Raw genomic sequence first — 15,331 nt, forward strand, 5'->3', positions numbered from 1 at the left:
AAAAACAAAATAGTCTGGCTATTATTGCTCTCTGTGGGATCTTGCTGTGCGTACATTGGCTGCCTCAGAAAGGGAAACCCCGTCATCGGGTGTGAGGGGGGGTGTTTGGGATGTCCTGGGCTGGTGAAATGAGACGGAGAGACACAAGTCTGTCTTTCCTGAATGAATACGGAGTACTGACACGCTGTGTTAAACTATCTGGTCCGATGAATATCGGCAGCATTTGTATTTCATCTCCTTTCCCCGATTATCGTCAATCTGTGTCCCTCTGATTAAAGACCCTCCCGCCACTGGAAACAGTTTCTCCTGATTTATGGGCGGCACAGATGGCGCAGTGGTTAGCACCGCAGCCTCACAGCTCCAGCGACCCGGGTTCAAATCCGGGTACTGCCTGTGTGGAGTTTGCAAGTTCTCCCTGTGTCTGTGTGGGTTTTCTCCGGGTGCTCCGGTTTCCTCCCACAGCCAAAAGACTTGCAGGTTGGTAGGTAAATTGGCCATTAGCAATTGCCCCTAGTATAGGTAGGTGGTAGGGGAATATCGGGACAGGTGGGGATGTGGTAGGAATATGGAATTAGTGTAGGATTAGTCTAAATGGGTGGTTGATGGTCGGCACAGACTCGGTGGGCCGAAGGGCCTGTTTCAGTGCTGTATCTCTAAACTAAAATAAAACTAAAACCCTTCCTGATTCTGAACACCTCGATTAAATCTTCCCTTAACCTTCTCTGCTCTAAGGAGAACAATCGCAGCTTGTGTGACAGTTGTGTCTCAGTACTGACCCTCCGACAGTGCGGAGCTCCCTCAGTACTGACCCTCCGACAGTGCGGAGCTCCCTCAGTACTGACCCTCTGACAGTGCGGAGCTCCCTCAGTACTGACCCTCCGACAGTGCGGAGCTCCCTCAGTACTGACCCTCCGACAGTGCGGAGCTCCCTCAGTACTGACCCTCCAACAGTGCGGCGCTCCCTCAGTACTGACCCTCCGACAGTGCGGAGCTCCCTCAGTACTGACCCTCCGACAGTGCGGCGCTCCCTCAGTACTGACCCTCCGACAGTGCGGAGCTCCCTCAGTACTGACCCTCCGACAGTGCGGCGCTCCCTCAGTACTGACCCTCCGACAGTGCGGAGCTCCCTCAGTACTGACCCTCCGACAGTGCGGAGCTCCCTCAGTACTGACCCTCCGACAGTGCGGCGTTCCCTCAGTACTGACCCTCCGACAGTGCGGAGCTCCCTCAGTACTGACCCTCCAACGGCGCGTTTAGAGGGGATACGAGGGGAAATCGTTTCACTCAGAGGGTGGTGGGGGTCTGGAACTCAGTGCCTGAAAGGGCGGGAGAAGCAGAAACCCTCAGAAGATTTATAATATTCAGTTGAAATGCTGTAACTGACAAGGATATGGACCAGGATCTGGAAAGTGGGATGTGGCTGGATGGCTATTTCTGGACCAGCATGGACGAGACGGGCCAAATGTCCGCCTCCTGTGCCGTTCATTTACTGAATTTAACGCCCTGGCTGCCGGTGGTGGGATCTTGCCGTGCGCAAATTTCCAGCTGTTATTCCGTGCACGACAACAGTGAGCACGTTTCAAAACAGAAAAACTTCCATCATTGGCTGTGAGGCTATTCGGGACGACCTGAGGGCGGGGGGGAGCGGGGGGTGGGGGGAGGTGGGTGAAAGGGGCTATATAAATGCACGCTCCTTTTTCCTTTGTCGGTTCTGTACATCGGTGAGATGTGGAGATTATTCTGTCCGACCGCACACGAGACCTCAGCCTGGACAAGGTCCATTTGAAATCCCAGTAGCTCTCTTTCTCCTGCAGCTTCGCCTCCGTTAAGGGAACTACAAGCCGCCGTGTACAGGGCGTGTGATAGCCCAGGGGCGGCCGCTGGATCATTTCAGTTTCTCTCCCTCTTGCTCACACTACACACCAAACATCACACACAGCATCAGCCTCCTGATCGGCAGCTTTCAGTTTCTGAACTGCCCTCTCTCTGTCTCTCTTGATTTCCCTTAATAATCGAACCAGCATCCCTTACATCATTGGAAATTAAACTGCCCATTCTTTAACTTTTATTTCAGGAGCGTGAGGGGGATTTTGCCACCTTCTAGAGCTGTTATAAAGCAGTCGGGGAGATGGAGTGGGTCAGAGTCAGGGACAAGACTGAAGAGGAGAGGACCAGAGCTGTCTCAGAGTTAACAGTCAGACCAAACGCTCGGTACTTTACTCCACACAACGAGTGGAATCGTCGTGTCTTTGAGCCCTCTCCCATCCCGGTGAAACCTGCCACCTTAGCATCCATCCGAAAAACTTTCGTTTCCGTTTCCCGGACCCCGTCAGGATGGAGATCGGAACAAGGATCACTCTCCTCTCAGTCACTGTCACGCTACTGCTGTGCGGTCTGGTCACAGGTACAGGGGAAGGGGGATCGGACAGAAGGAGCTGCGATTTATTTATCTTCACGACCATTCCTCCCGTCACCATGAAGACCTTTCAGCAGTTCTGGAATCATTACGTGAGTAATGGATGAATATTCAACTCCTCGTCTCCACAGTGGCGCAGTGGTTAGCACCGCAGCCTCACAGCTCCAGCGACCCGGGTTCAATTCTGGGTACTGCCTGTGTGGAGTTTGCAAGTTCACCCTGTGTCTGCGTGGGTTTTCTCCGGGTGCTCTGGTTTCCTCCCACAGCCAAAGACTTGCAGGTTGATAGGTAAATTGGTCATTATAAATTGCCCCTAGTATAGGTAGGTGGTAGGGGAATTGAGGGAAGGTGGGGATGTGAGAGGGTAATGGGATTAATGTAGGATTAGTATAAATGGGTGGTTGATGGTCGGCACAGACTCGGTGGGCCGAAGGGCCTGTTTCAGTGCTGTATCTCTAAACTAAACTAAACATAACTTCCCCCAGTGTCAAAATAACATCTCCTCCTGTCTAACTAACATCTCCCAATGTCTAACTAACATCTCCCAGTGTCTAACTAACATCTCCCAATGTCTAACTAACATCTCCTCCTGTCTAACTAACATCTCCCAATGTCTAACTAACATCTCCCAGTGTCTAACTAACATCTCCTCCTGTCTAACTAACATCTCCTCCTGTCTAACTAACATCTCCCAGTGTCTAACTAACATCTCCTCCTGTCTAACTAACATCTCCCAGTGTCTAACTAACATCTCCCAATGTCTAACTAACATCTCCTCCTGTCTAACTAACATCTCCTCCTGTCTAACTAACATCTCCCAGTGTCTAACTAACATCTCCCAATGTCTAACTAACATCTCCTCCTGTCTAACTAACGTCTCCTCCTGTCTAACTAACATCTCCTGTCTAACTAACATCTCCTCCTGTCTAACTAATATCTCCTCCTGTCTAACTAACATCTCCTCCTGTCTAACTAACATCTCCCAGTGTCTAACTAACGTCTCCTCCTGTCGAACTAACATCTCCTCCTGTCTAACTAACATCTCCTCCTGTCTAACTAACATCTCCCAGTGTCTAACTAACATCTCCCAATGTCTAACTAACATCTCCTCCTGTCTAACTAACATCTCCCAATGTCTAACTAACATCTCCTCCTGTCTAACTAACATCTCCCAATGTCTAACTAACATCTCCCAGTGTCTAACTAACATCTCCCAATGTCTAACTAACATCTCCTCCTGTCTAACTAACATCTCCCAGTGTCTAACTAACATCTCCCAGTGTCTAAATAACATCTCCTCCTGTCTAACTAACATCTCCTCCTGTCTAACTAACATCTCCCAGTGTCTAACTAACATCTCCCAATGTCTAACTAACATCTCCTCCTGTCTAACTAACATCTCCCAATGTCTAACTAACATCTCCCAATGTCTAACTAACATCTCCTCCTGTCTAACTAACATCTCCCAATGTCTAACTAACATCTCCTCCTGTCTAACTAACATCTCCCAATGTCTAACTAACATCTCCCAATGTCTAACTAACATCTCCTCCTGTCTAACTAACATCTCCCAGTGTCTAACTAACATCTCCCAGTGTCTAACTAACATCTCCTCCTGTCTAACTAACATCTCCCAATGTCTAACTAACATCTCCCAATGTCTAACTAACATCTCCTCCTGTCTAACTAACATCTCCCAGTGTCTAACTAACATCTCCCAGTGTCTAACTAACATCTCCTCCTGTCTAACTAACATCTCCTCCTGTCTAACTAACATCTCCCAGTGTCTAACTAACATCTCCTCCTGTCTAACTAACATCTCCCAGTGTCTAACTAACATCTCCCAGTGTCTAAATAACATCTCCTCTTGTCTAACTAACATCTCCCAGTGTCTAACTAACATCTCCTCCTGTCTAACTAACATCTCCCAATGTCTAACTAACATCTCCCAATGTCTAACTAACATCTCCTCCTGTCTAACTAACATCTCCCAGTGTCTAACTAACATCTCCCAATGTCTAACTAACATCTCCTCCTGTCTAACTAACATCTCCTCTTGTCTAACTAACATCTCCCAGTGTCTAACTAACATCTCCTCTTGTCTAACTAACATCTCCCAGTGTCTAACTAACATCTCCTCTTGTCTAACTAACATCTCCCAGTGTCTAACTAACATCTCCCAATGTCTAACTAACATCTCCTCCTGTCTAACTAATATCTCCTCCTGTCTAACTAATATCTCCTCCTGTCTAACTAACATCTCCTCCTGTCTAACTAACATCTCCCAGTGTCTAACTAACGTCTCCTCCTGTCGAACTAACATCTCCTCCTGTCTAACTAACATCTCCTCCTGTCTAACTAACATCTCCCAGTGTCTAACTAACATCTCCCAGTGTCTAACTAACATCTCCCAGTGTCTAACTAACATCTCCTCCTGTCTAACTAACATCTCCCAGTGTCTAACTAACATCTCCTCCTGAATAACTAACATCTCCCAGTGTCTAACTAGCATCTCCCAATGTCTAACTAACATCTCCTCCTGTCTAACTAACATCTCCCAGTGTCTAACTAACATCTCCTCCTGTCTAACTAACATCTCCCAATGTCTAACTAACATCTCCTCCTGTCTAACTAACATCTCCCAATGTCTAACTAACATCTCCTCCTGTCTAACTAACATCTCCTCTTGTCTAACTAACATCTCCCAGTGTCTAACTAACATCTCCTCTTGTCTAACTAACATCTCCCAGTGTCTAACTAACATCTCCCAATGTCTAACTAACATCTCCTCCTGTCTAACTAACATCTCCTCTTGTCTAACTAACATCTCCCAGTGTCTAACTAACATCTCCTCCTGTCTAACTAACATCTCCCAATGTCTAACTAACATCTCCTCCTGTCTAACTAACATCTCCCAATGTCTAACTAACATCTCCTCCTGTCTAACTAACGTCTCCTCCTGTCGAACTAACATCTCCTCCTGTCTAACTAACATCTCCCAATGTCTAACTAACATCTCCTCCTGTCTAACTAACATCTCCTCTTGTCTAACTAACATCTCCCAATGTCTAACTAACATCTCCTCCTGTCTAACTAACATCTCCCAGTGTCTAACTAACATCTCCCAATGTCTAACTAACATCTCCTCCTGTCTAACTAACATCTCCTCTTGTCTAACTAACATCTCCCAATGTCTAACTAACATCTCCTCCTGTCTAACTAACGTCTCCTCCTGTCGAACTAATATCTCCTCCTGTCTAACTAACATCTCCTGTCTAACTAACATCTCCTCCTGTCTAACTAACGTCTCCTCCTGTCGAACTAACATCTCTTCTTGTCTAACTAACGTCTCCTCCTGTCTAACTAACATCTCCCAATGTCTAACTAACATCTCCCAGTGTCTAACTAACGTCTCCTCCTGTCTAACTAATATCTCCTCCTGTCTAACTAACGTCTCCTCCTGTCTAACTAACATCTCCTCTTGTCTAACTAACATCTCCCAGTGTCTAACTAACGTCTCCTCCTGTCTAACTAACATCTCCTCCTGTCTAACTAACATCTCCCAGTGTCTAACTAACGTCTCCTCCTGTCTAACTAACATCTCCCAGTGTCTAACTAACATCTCCTCCTGTCTAACTAACATCTCCCAGTGTCTAACTAACATCTCCTCCTGTCTAACTAACATCTCCCAGTGTCTAACTAACTTCTCCCAGTGTCTAACTAATATCTCCTCCTGTCGAACTAACATCTCCTCCTGTCTAACTAACATCTCCCAATGTCTAACTAACGTCTCCTCCTGTCTAACTAACATCTCCTCCTGTCTAACTAACATCTCCCAGTGTCCAACTAACGTCTCCTCCTGTCTAACTAATATCTCCTCCTGTCTAACTAACATCTCCTCCTGTCTAACTAACATCTCCTCCTGTCTAACTAACATCTCCCAGTGTCTAACTAACGTCTCCTCCTGTCTAGCTAACATCTCCTCCTGTCTAACTAACATCTCCTCCTGTCTAACTAACATCTCCCAGTGTCTAACTAACGTCTCCTCCTGTCTAACTAATATCTCCTCCTGTCTAACTAACATCTCCTCCTGTCTAACTAACATCTCCTCCAGTCTAACTAACATCTCCCAGTGTCTAACTAACGTCTCCTCCTGTCTAACTAATATCTCCTCCTGTCTAACTAACATCTCCTCCTGTCTAACTAACATCTCCTCCTGTCTAACTAACATCTCCCAGTGTCTAACTAACGTCTCCTCCTGTCTAACTAACATCTCCTCCTGTCTAACTAACATCTTCTCCAGTCTAACTAACATCTCCCAGTGTCTAACTAACATCTCCTCCTGTCTAACTAATATCTCCCAGTGTCTAACAAACATCTCCTCCTGTCTAACTAACATCTCCTCCTGTCGAACTAACATCTCCTCCTGTCTAACTAACATCTCCCAATGTCTAACTAACATCTCCTCCTGTCTAACTAACATCTCCTCCTGTCTAACTAACATCTCCCAGTGTCTAACTAACATCTCCCAGTGTCTAACTAACATCTCCTCCTGTCTAACTAATATCTCCTCCTGTCTAACTAACATCTTCTCCTGTCTAACTAATGTGATTGAAGTTTTTGAGCTTTTAACTGCCGTGCTAGTTAAAGGAGTGTCTATTAATCTTGGATTTGCAGATGGCTTTTGATATAGTTCCACACAAGAGACTTTTGGCGAAACCGGGAGCGAATGGAATTGATGGCAGGGTGTCGAGCATATGAAGGGGATTGGTTAGGAGCTGGGAGACAGAGAGTGGGAATAATGGGTGTGTATTCAGATTGGGAGGATGAGAGCAGTGGTGTCTCCCAGAGATCTGTACTGGGGTCTCACCTTTCACCATATTGACCAGTTAGATGAGGGAGTAGTGAACTGTCCATTGATATTTACTGATGACACGATGTTAAATGGTACAGTAATTAGTGTAGACCGGAACAGGAAGTTGCAATGAGAAGTTAGTATATTAAGTATTTCCCCTGGTGGGAGTGTCCAGACCTTAAAATCAGAGCCTTGTCGTTCAGGGGTGATGTCAGGAAGCAACTGTTCACACAAAGGGGAGTGGAAATCTGGAACTCTCTCCCCCCAGAAAGCTGTCTCTTCCCTTCAACACTTCAATATCTCCCCGTCTCGCTTAGTCTGAATAACTGTCCCCCACCAACTTCACTCTGAATCTCCCACCCTTAGTCCCTTCCCATCTGTTATCCCCCTCTCACCCACAATTACCTCTGACCTCCAAAGGAACTCCCTCAACCCCTCCCTCACTGAATCTCCCTCCGATAACTTCAGTTCCCTCTCTCATTTCAAACTCACCTCCCCTCAACAGCTCTGAATGACCAGGTCAGTGCCCATCGCAGATTCCAATCCTCTCCTCCTGTAACTGGGCAGGGTCTGCTAAAACCGCCTCCACTGCCCCTCCCTGCCGTCACCATCTCACATGCCCTATCTCCGTAACCTCATCCAGCCCCTACAACCCTCCCTATCTCTGTAACCTCCTCCAGTCCCTACAACGCTCCCTATCCCTGTAATCTCCTGCAGCCCCTACAACCCTCCCTATCTCTGTAACCTCATCCAGCTCCTACAACCCTCCCTATCTCTGTCACCTCCTCCAGTCCCTACAACCCTCCCTATCTCTGTAACCTCCTCCAGCCCCGACAACCCTCCCTATCTCTGTAACCTCCTCCAGTCCCTACAACCCTCCCTATCTCCATAACCTCCTCCAGTCCCTGCACCCCTCCCTATCTCAGTAACCTCCTCCAGCCCCTACAACCCTCCCTATCTCTGTAACCTCCTCCAGCCCCTACAACCCTCCCTATCTCTGTAACCTTTTCCAGCCCCTACAACCCTCCCTATCTCTGTAGCCTGCTCCAGTCCCTGCAACTCACCTTATTTCTGTAACCGCCTCAAGTCCCTACAACCCTCCCTATCACTGTCACCTCCTCCAGCCCCTACAACCCTCCCTATATCTGTAACCTCCTCCAGTCCCTACACCCCTCCCTATCTCTGTCACCTCCTCCAGCCCCTACAACCCTCCCTATCTCTGTAACCTCCTCCAGCCCCTACAACCCTCCCTATCTCCGTAACCTCATCCAGCCCCTACAACCCTCCCTATCTCTGTAACCTCTTCCAGCCCCTACAACCCTCCCTATCTCCGTAACCTCATCCAGCCCCTACCACCCTCCCTATCTCTGTAACCTCTTCCAGCCCCTACAACCCTCCCTATCTCTGTAACCTCATCCAGCTCCTACCACCCTCCCTATCTCTGTAACCTCTTCCAGCCCCTACAACCCTCCCTATCTCTGTAACCTCATCCAGCTCCTACCACCCTCCCTATCTCTGTAACCTCTTCCAGCCCCTACAACCCTCCCTATCTCCGTAACCTCATCCAGCCCCTGCAACCCTCCCTATCTCTGTAACCTCTTCCAGCCCCTACAACCCTCCCTATCTCTGTAACCTCATCCAGCTCCTACAACCCTCCCTATCTCTGTAACCTCCTCCAGTCCCTACAACGCTCCCTATCTCTGTAACCTCCTCCAGCCCCTACAACCCTCCCTATCTCTGTAACCTCATCCAGCCCCTACCACCCTCCCTATCTCTGTAACCTCCTCCCGTCCCTACACCCCTCCCTATCTCTGTTACCTCCTCCAGTCCCTGCAACCCTCCCTATCTCGGTAATCTCCTCCAGTCCCTACACCCCGCCCTATCTCTGTAACCTCCTCCAGCCCCTATAACCCTCCCTATCTCTGTAACCTCCTCCAGCCCCGACAACCCTCCCTATCTCTGTAACCTTTTCCAGCCCCTGCAACCCTCCCTATCTCTGTAACCTCCTCCAGTCCCTACAACTCACCTTATCTCTGTAACCTCCTCCAGCCCCGACAACCCTCCCTATCTCTGTAACCTCCTCCATCCCCGACAACCCTCCCTATCTCTGTAACCTCCTCCCGTCCCTACACCCCTCCCCATCTCCGTAACCTCCTCCAGTCCCTACAACCCTCCCTATCTCTGTAACCTCCTCCAGTCCCTACAACTCACCTTATCTCTGTAACCGCCTCAAGTCCCTGCAACCCTCCCTATCACTGTAACCTCCTCCAGCCCCTACAACCCTCCCTATATCTGTAACCTCCTCCAGTCCCTACAACCCTCCCTATCTCTGTAACCTCCTTTAGCACCTGCAACCCTCCCTATCTCTGTAACCTCCTCCAGCCCCTACAACCCTCCCTATCTCTAACCTCCTCCAGCCCCTACAACCCTCCCTATCTCTGTAACCTCCTCCAGCCCCTGCAACCCTCCCTATCTCTGTAACCACCTCCAGCCCCTACAGCCCTCCCTATCCCCTAGCCTCCTGCAGCCGCTACAACCCTCCCTATCTCTGTAACCTCCTCCAGCCCCTACAACCCTCCCTATCTCCGTAACCTCCTCCAGCCCCTACAACCCTCCCTATCTCTGTAACCTCCTCCTGCCCCTACAACCCTGCCTATCTCTAACCTCCTCCAGACCCTACAACCGTCCCTATCCCCGTATCCTCCTCCAGCCCCTACAACCCTCCCTATCTCTGTAACCTCCTCCAGCCCCTACAACCGTCCCTATCCCCGTATCCTCCTCCAGCCCCTACAACCCTCCCTATCTCTGTAACCTCCTCCAGCCCCTACAACCGTCCCTATCCCCGTATCCTCCTCCAGCCCCTACAACCCTCCCTATATCTGTAACCTCCTCCAGTCCCTACAACCCTCCCTATCTCTGTAACCTCCTCCAGCATCTGCAACCCACCCTATATCTGTAACCTCCTCCAGCCCCTACAACCCTCCCTATCTCCGTAACCTCCTCCAGCCCCTACAACCCTCCCTATCTCTGTAACCTCCTCCTGCCCCTACAACCCTGCCTATCTCTAACCTCCTCCAGACCCTACAACCGTCCCTATCCCCGTATCCTCCTCCAGCCCCTACAACCCTCCCTATCTCTGTAACCTCCTCCAGCCCCTACAACCCTCCCTATCTCTAACCTCCTCCAGCCCCTACAACCCTCCCTATCTCTGTAACCTCCTCCAGCCCCTACAACCCTCCCTATCTCTGTAACCTCCTCCAGCCCCTACAACCCTCCCTATCTCTGTAACCTCCTCCAGCCCCTACAACCCTCCGAGATCTCTGCCCTCCTCCAATTCCGGCCTCTTGACCATCCCCCGATTCCCATCGCTCCACCATTGGCGGCCGTGCCTTCAGCTGCCTGGGGCCCTCAGCTCTGGAATTCCCTCCCTAAACCTCTCCACCTCTCTCTCTCCTCCTTAAAGACGCTGCTTAAAATCGACCTCTTTGACCGAGCCTTTGGTCACCCGACCCTGATATCTCCTGATGTGACTCGGGGTTAAATTCTGTTTGAGTTACGTTCCTGTGAAGTGCCCTGGGATGTCTATGGTGCTATATAAATGCAGGTTGAGAATGGTGGTCCTACTCTCCTCTCCTGCTCTCACCCACCTGGGCCCCGTCCTCAACACTTGGCCGTGGGCCCCTCCTCCTCCCTTCCCTCTTCTGCTCCATCCTTTCAGCTGAAATCCATCTTTTGGGAATGTGGTGTGTTATCCTGCTGATTCCACTGGGATATTCCCTTTGGAAGTGGACACTGAGTGTGTTTTTCTTCCTCCCACAGGTCAGAATCCGCTCTCTCCCCTACTCCGATCCACTGGTGGCCTCGTTGGATGATGTGAAGAGACTGATTGTGAGTGTAGTTCACTTTCCTTATCACAGACCCAGCACCTGCACTCAGTGACACTCGAACATTGAGGAGTGAGGGTCACTCACTGACCGGTTACTGAGGGTTTTAACCCCTCCTCCAGCCCGCACACTCTCCTCCCGGCCATTCCCTCATCTGTCACACAATTCTCTCTAATTCCAGGTCCCTGAAAGGCGAGTGCTGATTCGAGCAGAGTTTCAACTTTTCACTGAGATTCTGGGACATGTGACCGAGGAGACACTGGGAGTTTTCGGGAGAAGAGCTCGTGAGACCCTGGCCTTGATCACAGTCAAACTGTCCGAGTGTGTAAGTACAGCGGGGGGAGGTCTGTCTGTCTGTGAGAGAGAGTGTGTGAGTGTGTGTGTGAGAGAGAGAGTGTGTGTGAGTGTGACAGAGTGTGAGTGTGTGTCTGTGAGAGAGAGTGTGTGCGTGGATCTGTCAGTGTCTGTCTGTCTGTCTGTGTGTGAGAGAGAGAGAGTGTGTGAGTGTGTGTGTATATCTGTCAGTGTCTGACTGTCAGTTGTATGTGTGTGTGTGTGTATCTGTCAGTGTGTGTATATGTCTGCCTGTCAGTGTGTGTGTATCTGTCAGTGTGTCTATATGTCTGTCTGTGTGTGTGTATTTCTGTCAGTGTGTCTATATGTCTGTCAGTGTGTGTATTTCTGTCAGTGTGTGTATATGTCTGTCTGTCAGTGTGTGTGTATCTGTCAATGTGTCTATATGTCTGTCTGTGTGTGTGTATTTCTGTCAGTGTGTCTATATGTCTGTCTGTCTGTCAGTGTGTGTATATGTTTGTCTGTGTGTGTGTATCTGTCAGTGTGTGTATATGTCTGTCTGTCTGTGTGTGTGTATCTGTCAATGTGTGTATGTCTGTCTGTGTGTGTGTGTGTATCTGTCAGTGTGTGTGTATGTCTGTCTGTGTGTGTATTTCTGTCAGTGTGTCTATATGTCTGTCTGTCTGTGTGTGTGTATCTGTCAGTGTGTGTGTATTTCTGTCTGTGTGTGTGTGTATCTGTCAGTGTGTGTATATGTCTGTCTGTGTGTGTATTTCTGTCAGTGTGTCTATATGTCTGTCTGTCTGTGTGTGTGTATCTGTCAGTGTGTGTGTTTGTCTGTCTGTGTGTGTGTAGTATTTCTGTCAGTGTGTGTATATGTCTGTCTGTGTGTGTGTGTATTTCTGTCAGTGTGTGTATATGTCTGTCTGTGTGTGTGTGTATTTCTGTCAGTGTGTGTATATGTCTGTCTGTGTGTGTGTATTTCTGTCAGTGTGTGTATATGTCTGTCTGTGTGTGTGTATCTGTCAGTGTGTGTATATGTCTGTCTGTGTGTGTGTGTATTTCTGTCAGTGTGTGTATATGTCTGTCTGTGTGTATTTCTGTCAGTGTGTGTATATGTCTGTCTGTGTGTGTGTATTTCTGTCAGTGTGTGTATATGTCTGTCTGTCTGTGTGTGTGTATTTCTGTCTGTCTGTCTATATGTCTGTCTGTCTGTCAGTGTGTGTATTTCTGACTGTCAATGTGTGTCTGTCAGTGTATCTGTGTGTGCGTCCTTGTGCGTATCTAACTCTCTGTAGGTCTCTCACTGCTTGTGTTTTGCTGTGTAAGTTTGTCTCTGTCTTGTTATCTCTCTGTTTATTTCTATTTCTCATTCACTCCATCCACCTCTCTCTCTCTCCACCTGTCTCCCTCTTTTTCTCTCTCTCTTTTAATAGTTTCTCAATGATTCTCTCTATTTCCCCTTTCAGTCTCTCTCTCTCTCTCTCTCTCCCTCGTCCTCCTCAGTCCCTCACCTCCACCCTAACTCTCTCCATCTGTTATTTCCCCAGGTAATGGCGGATGCTCTGAATGCAGACCAATATTCTACGGATCTTTCCCACTTGTTAAAGAGGCTTGAAGATGTGAAGGATATGGTAATTGCAATTTCCTATTTCCTGACCTGGATCCCACTTGGATCCAGTTGATTATCGATGTGTTGGGGATGTGAAGGATGAAATTTCAGATCCATTCTTTGGGTGCAATGATTGTGAATTCAGGGCTGAGTGTGGGTTAACCTGGGGCCATGTTGGAATGGGAGCACTGGCTGATCGAGGAACAGGGGCAGAAAGGCCAGCAGAGCCCAGCAGAGAGCAGAGCCCAGCACAACCCAGCAGAGCCCAGCAGAGAGCAGCCCAGCACAACCCAGCAGAGCCCAGCAGAGAGCAGCCCAGCACAACCCAGCAGAGCCCAGCAGAGAGCAGAGCCCAGCACAACCCAGCAGAGCCCAGCAGAGAGCAGCCCAGCACAAGCCAGCAGAGCCCAGCAGAGAGCAGAGCCCAGCACAACCCAGCAGAGCCCAGCAGAGAGCAGCCCAGCACAAGCCAGCAGAGCCCAGCAGAGAGCAGCCCAGCACAAGCCAGCAGAGCCCAGCAGAGAGCAGAGCCCAGCACAAGCCAGCAGAGCCCAGCCCCGCACCCTCCCCTACGCAGCCAGGACAGTCTAACCCCGCCCAGTCCATCAGTCGCTTACACCGGCCCCGTTCTCTCTGAAATCACTGCCCATTTCTTGCCCGCTGCCGCTGTGGGGATTTCGGACTCGGGGGTGAGCGTTGGGAATGTGATCGGAAGTAGCCGCTGTTGTCTCTCATCTCCTCCGGACCCGGGCCATGTGGCAGGCGGCACGCGATCCGGCGCGGTTTGACACCCGAGGGGATCAGTAACCCATTGCCTCTCTCTTGTCTGTCCCTGTTGTTGTAGGGTAACCCCATCTCTTCATCGGATAACGTCGTGGCCAACCTGATGCAGGTCCTGAACGAGCATCTTACCTGTGCGGCCAGAGGGACATCGTGTTAGTGCGGTCATCGGTACATTCCTGCTCATTGCAGCCATGGTCACTGACAGAGGAGGAATCTTCACTATCTTCACCATCTTCACCATTGCCAAGATCGTCAGCCTCCTCACCACGATCAAGCTGATCATCAACATTTCACTCTTCCCCGAACTCCCTCAATCTCCTCATTCCCGCTTCACCTCATCTTAATCAGGCTTCAACCTGAAACGTTAACTCTGCTTCTCTCTCCACAGAGGCTGCCGGACCTGCTGAGTATTTCCAGCACTTTCTGTTTTTGATTCCACACAACCCTTCCCTGTTAAAGTTAACACCATCCTGAAATTTTTCATTTTGACTCTTGTTTAATTGATCACAATTTATTGATTAATATTTAATATATTTTTTCTAGTATTTAATTTGTTGCGATCAGTTTATTTATTACTCTGAATGTTTTATTTTTATAATTAATATTTAAGATTGTGGTTTTATTGTCATGCAGTTTAATTATTATCCCAATGTGAAGGAATTATTTATTATTAGCTTATCTACAGTGGCATTGCTCATGGTTAGAACGTTTACAGCACAGAAAGAGGCCACTAGGCCCATCGTGTCTGTGCCGGCTGAAAAACAATCCTATTCTAATCCCACCTTCCAGCATTTGGTCCGTAGCCCTGCAGATTACAGCACTTGAGGTGCATATCCAGACTCCTTTTGAATGAGTTGAGGGTTTCTGCCTCAACTACCCTTTCAGGCAGTGAGTTCCAGACCATCACCACCCACTGGGTGAAAATGTTTTTCCTCATCTCCCCTCTAATCTTTCTACCAATCACGTTAAATCTATGCCTCCTGGTCACTGACCTCTCTGCTAAGGTGAATAGACCCTTCACCTCCACTCTATCCAGGCCCCTCACAATTGTGTACATTTCAATCAGATTCTCCCCTCAGCCTCCTCTGTTCCAAGGAGAACAACCCCAGCCGATCCAATCTTTCATCATAGCTGTATTTTTCCAGTCCTGGCAACATCCTCGTAAATCTCCTCTGTACCCTCTCTAGTGCAATTACATCCTTTCTGTAATGAGGTGATCAGAACTGCACACAGTATTCAAGTTGTGGCCTAACCAATGAGTTATACAGTTCCAGCATAACCTCCCTGCTCTTATATTCTGTACCTCGGCTAATAAAGGAAAGGATTCCATCTGCCTTTTTAACCACCTTATCGACCTGTCCTGCTACCTTCAGGGATCTGTGGACATTCACACCAAGGTCCCTCACTTCCTCTATACTTCTCAGTATTTTCCCATTAATCGTGCATTCCTTTGCCTTGGTTGACCTCCCGAAATGCAGCACCTCACA

The sequence above is a fragment of the Heterodontus francisci genome, chromosome 49, assembly GCF_036365525.1.
Source record: "Heterodontus francisci isolate sHetFra1 chromosome 49, sHetFra1.hap1, whole genome shotgun sequence".
NCBI lineage: Eukaryota > Metazoa > Chordata > Chondrichthyes > Heterodontiformes > Heterodontidae > Heterodontus > Heterodontus francisci.